The sequence below is a fragment of the Miniopterus natalensis genome, chromosome 2 (genome assembly GCF_054644295.1).
Source record: "Miniopterus natalensis isolate mMinNat1 chromosome 2, mMinNat1.hap1, whole genome shotgun sequence".
In the NCBI taxonomy this organism is placed as follows: domain Eukaryota; kingdom Metazoa; phylum Chordata; class Mammalia; order Chiroptera; family Miniopteridae; genus Miniopterus; species Miniopterus natalensis.
In genome coordinates, this window is record NC_142082.1 from 49487936 (window position 1) to 49493378 (window position 5443).

Sequence of the window (5443 nt, forward strand, 5' to 3'; positions counted from 1 at the left end):
GGAGAAAAATATGATAGAAATAAATGTATATTCATCAACATCTTTAAAAGTATGTATAGATGAGGTCACTCATCTGTCCATGGCAGGGATCTATTTCAGAAGAAATTCTATCTTGATGATAGTTGATGATAGCTTGTATATATTATTTATTTTTTAGGGAACATGGATGGGGAGCAATGATACCAGATGGACAGCTAGATGGAGCTGGCTTTCCATAAGTCACAAGCTTTTTCATTGCTAAAAAAACCACCAAACTCTGATGGTTTAGTGCAGATCTATTCTGAAAAGAAAAATAAAAAGAACACTAAAGTGTTCTCTCTGGCGGACCAGTTATGACAGTAAATGATGAGTACCATAAAAACAAAAACAGAATAAATTGTCACTTAATTGAACACAGCAATGCAAAGATTGCCAAGGGGCTTGCTTTCCCACAAGAAGTATTTTGTTATAAGCATCTAAGATCACAACTGAACCCTAAATTTCTACCAACTCTAAATCTTCATTGTGCAATTGCCTTACTACTAGGTAACTAGATTAAGTTGGTGAGATAGTTTAACTGGAATATCTAGGGATATATACAACCTAGTCAATTTCCTGTATTAAATGAATTTATTTCTGGTTGCTTTCTATTTTATTATAACAGCTATAAATTTATTTTTATACATATTAATGGAAAGATGGTATTTTTTTTTTCCTGAGGTAAGTTAGTCCCCAAACTACTACATTTAGATTTAGAGAGCAAAAGCCTAGTACTGCTTAACTAAAGGCCAAACACCTGGTAAAACTCCCTATCCCTTTAGCCCCGAGAATTTCAATTAGACTAGGTCACAGGTTTTAAGAATTTCTGTAGACCTGATAACTTAGCACAAATGACAGCATTTCCATGATTTCCTGCTGAGACCACATAGCACTAGACACCATCTTGTGTTTTCTAGAAGAGGGTCTCAAAACAGCCTTAGAATTATTTTATTTTATTATTATTTTAAAAATATATGTCTTTATTGATTTCAGAGAGAGGCAGGGAGAGGGAGAGAGAGATAGAAACATCAATGATGAGAGAGTCATTGATCGGCTGCCTCCTATACACCCCGACTGGGGATGGAGCCCGCAACCCGGGCACCCTGACCGGGAATCGAACCTTGATCTCCTGGATCCTAGATCGATGCTCAAATGCTGAGCCATACCCGGCCGGGCAGCCTTAGAATTTTTGAGGAAAAATCTCCCAAAGGCATCTTCCTTTTGAGAGAGAAAAAAAGGATTAAGCTGACACACAGTTTTAACATATTAGATTAGAAAAAAAAACCCAGAATGAAGGCCGCAGAAGTTCAAGGGACTCTTAATTGAAGCTCCTGGTATTGGGTTTTGGATATTTTCTCTCAGTTCTTGTCAATGTACGGTCTGTGAACTGTTAGGGGTTCTCCTAGATTGTCTCAGGAGTCCCCATGGTCAAAGCTATTGCTATAACACTACTAAGACACTATTTGTCTTTTCCACTGTGTTGACATTGGCGCTGATGGTGTAAAAGCAATGGTAGGGAAAAGTGATCATGTCTCAGCACAGTTAAAGATCGTGGCCACAATGATGGCACAGCTATTGTGTTCTTCCCTGTCACTCACTTGCAGGATGGCCTTGATGAAGCAGTACAAATTACTGATATCATCAAATCTCAGCCCTGAGTATACCTCCTTAAGAGCCTACTGATAAAGTGGGGAGTACCCATAAACACACTGCTACATACCAAAGTACAGTGGGTGTCTCAAGAACTAGTGCAGTGGTTTGCCTTGAGAGTTCAGCTAGCTCCTTTTTTCATGAAACACAATTTTTACTTGAAAGAATGAGAGGTACACCATGCTTATTTAGGCTTGGGTGTTTGACAGACTCTTCTTAAAAATAAACAAAATGAACCTGTCCCTTTAAGAAAAACAACTGACAATTTTTGTTTCCAATGATCAAATTCAAGCTTTCAAGCAAAACTTAGAATTTTGGAAAACTTGGCTATGCCAGCATAAATTTGAAAGCTCTTTAATACTTTTGATAAGATGGATAAGGGAATTGACAAATGTAATTTTTTAGAGTTGTGTAATGGAATGCATGAGTTACAATGCATGCAGGAGTAAAAGATCCATTTGAAATGTAAGATATAAATCAATATATTTCATTGTAACAGAATAGTAATCAGAGTTATAAAGTTCATTGGTATGGTTTTTGTTTCCATGTTACAACTATCATTAAAATTTTTTTATTTATTGATTTGAGAGAGAGAGAAATATCAGATTTTTGTTCCATTTATTTATGTATTTATTGGTTGATTCTTTTTTTTATCTTTTAAATTGCAGGTATCTTTTATTATATGTTATCACCAATCAATAATATCTTTATTGAACACAGAAGCCAAATTCCAAATATACACGAAGGAATCATCAAGTGGCTACAGAAATCCCTTCTTTCCTTTGGTGGGAGAGATCCTTAAAACAAAATAAAACCTTGAAAACATTAGTATTTTCCTATTATCATCTGTTAGGCAGTTCTATCTACTACCTCACAACTTCTAAATTTAATTTTAGAAGGAAGAAAAATAATTCAAGGAAAATACAGAAGTTATTTAGGGAGTGATAAAACCAGGCAGGAAATTTCTTATAGTGAGGATCGCTATTGTATTTCACATTCTTAAAAACAATTTTACCCTAGAGCTAAGATATGAGGTTGTACTCTTTGCTTAATAAAATGCTGACAGCTTAAAAAAATGCTTCTGAGAAGCAGTTTCCTTAATGACCATAGAGATCGGGGAGGAAACCCTTTGTCTGCTGAGGGCTACTATCCCGCTCAGAGGGTGACAGACTGGAAGGCCACTCTGTGCATGTGGCCACAACCCAGGAAGCACTGGAAGAAGGGAAAAAGAAAACATCAGATAACCCAGAATGTCCCAATGAGGGCCTGACCCAAGTCATTAAAAGAAGTTTTATTTCACTCTTGCCTTACACTTCTAGTATGGCTTTCTCTGCTTTCTTAAACTTTTTCAGCTTGACAATTAGTTCCCAATATTTGAGATACAGCCACACGACTCTCCCATTTTGGCATCTGTTGGTGTCCCAGACATCACCAGCATAGGTATTATGCTTAAATATGTCAGTCAAGCCAGCTGCCATTTCTAGGTCAGCAGGAACTGGGTCAGGGGAAGCTCGGACCTGTAAATTCTTTATTTCCAGCCTCCTGCTGCGAGGCAGAACCAGGCTGCAGTAGATGCTCCATCTTTCTGCAAACGGCCCTTCAAACTCTCTCAGCAGAAGCCGGGCTCTCCTCTGCCAGCCTTCTTCCCTGTCCAGGCCGCTCAGATAGGCACTTCCCAAGGGCTGCAACTGTCGCTTTTCTTGCATAACCCGAGCCTGTTCCTGTTCCAGAAGCTTCTTTTTTTCCATCAACTTGCATCCTTGAGCGATAAGGGCCTCTTGAAAACTAGTCATTCTGTTTTGTTCCTTTTCAAGTTTCAAAGACAGCTGAGCAACGGCACGTTGATTCTCTGAGATCCTGGCATGGTACTTGGCCTCAAGACCCTGCTGGAAAGCAGCTATTCTCTGATTGTTTACTTCTCTCTCTTTTCCTATTTCTTTTTGGGATTCCCTGGGCCAAGCCCAACGAAGAGCAGCCAATCCCAGCATGGGAACCAGCAGGACATAATTCCATTTGCTTCCATCACCCCCATCATCCCTGATATTAGGCCAGATATTCCAATTTGGGGGGTCATTTAAGTTATTCATGAAGATATACTCAAAATAATTCAAAATTATGTTGCACACAATTGTGCCCCAAAAAGATCTTAATAGTAATCAAAAGTTATGTGAAATGTGGGATGATGGTCACACTACTTCTGACTATTGCTACTATTATTCCCCCTTCCTTCCACAAAAGATCTCAGACATCTCACAACACAGAACAAAAAACAGAAACACCATCTGGACTGCAGGTGACATCAGGTGAGTGGGTAAAGGCACCCAAGCCCGGAGCGAACCGGACCCTGCCGGGTCTTCAACCAGCTCAACCTATTGTTCGCTTCTTGTTATGTGCCCTGATCAGGAATTGAACCCACAACCTTGGCTTATCAGGATGATGCTTTAAACCAGCGATTTTCAACTTTTTTCATCTCATGGCACACATAAATTAATTAAAATTCTGCGGCACACCAAAAATGTATTTTTTGCTGATTTAACAAACAAAACATAGGTAAAATTTTTATTCATTCACATTGACTGCTGTTGTGTTGGCTGTTGTGAATTTTTATTTGACAGTCTAAGGGAAAAGAGGCCAGTGTCCCTGATTGAATAGTCAGGTATTGCATGTTTTAAAAATTCTTGCGGTGCACCAGTGTGCCATCTGGTTGAAATTCGCTGCTCTAACCAACTGAGCTACGGGGCCAGGACACAACTAGCTTTTAGGAAACTACAACCTGTTGCGTTTTGGTGTAGCATTGAAGGATATCCTCAATTACTTGAAAAGGCTATTAAACACTTTTCCTGTTTCTAACTACACTGTATTTTTCAGGCCATATTTTCTTCACTTCTTTCCTGTCAAAGGAAGTCTCACTCTCAGAGGTCAACTCCCAAGCCAGTAGGCCTGGTCTTTTCAGCACCTACAATGGAGCTTGAAGTACTATTTATAAATACCCTCAAAATATAAAACGTTGGCCTTAAGAGTTGAGCCAGAGAAATCTGTGGACTGGAGATCTACAGAAGACAGCACCTTGTAGATAATTGGTATCTGGAAAATTTTTATTGTTTATGTCTATGTTGAAAATGTACATATATCAACAAGGCAACATGGCACAGGCCATGCAAAATTTTATGTCTGATTGTATCTTTTATTTTGAGTTATGACTTGGAACTTGTTTCTTCTTTTGAGAGCCCAGGTTTGCTTTTGTGTTTACTGAGAAGAGAAATATCATATTTGCAGGGAACTCTGTTGATTAATGATTTTAAAAGTTCTATTGAAAGTTTAATGAAAACACTGTTGAAAAATAAGAAATTTTTGGAAGTCCAAGCAAAATGGAATATTTTTGACTTTTGTGTATATTTCCAAATGTACTTATTAAGATAGAAGGGTTGAAAACAAGTGGCTTGGTTGCAATATGACAGGTATATTCACAGTGCTTTGTTTAGCCTCTTTACTTTTGTGATCTGTTTATAAAATATTAATATATATTTAGCACAGTGCCATAGTTTTTCTAAATGTATATAGTATGTTACAGATTTGTTTTGTGGGTACTATTTGTATTTTATAATAATTTGGTTGGTAAATGATTTGGAATTGCATTAACACTGTCATAACTTACAAATCTTCTATTTCTATCTTCAGTTCATATTGATCTATTATTATAAGTTTGTTGATTATAAGTATCATCAGGTAAAAACACTTTAAACTGAGAAATTTTAATACTTATCCTGGAAACAAT

The 5443-nt window shown here is 37.5% G+C and overlaps 1 pseudogene; it reads right to left on the reverse strand.

The window, feature by feature from the left end:
* Positions 1-2975: 2975 nt before the first annotated feature.
* LOC107545877 (coiled-coil domain-containing protein 127 pseudogene) lies at positions 2976-3767 on the reverse strand (annotated as a pseudogene).
* Positions 3768-5443: the final 1676 nt, after the last annotated feature.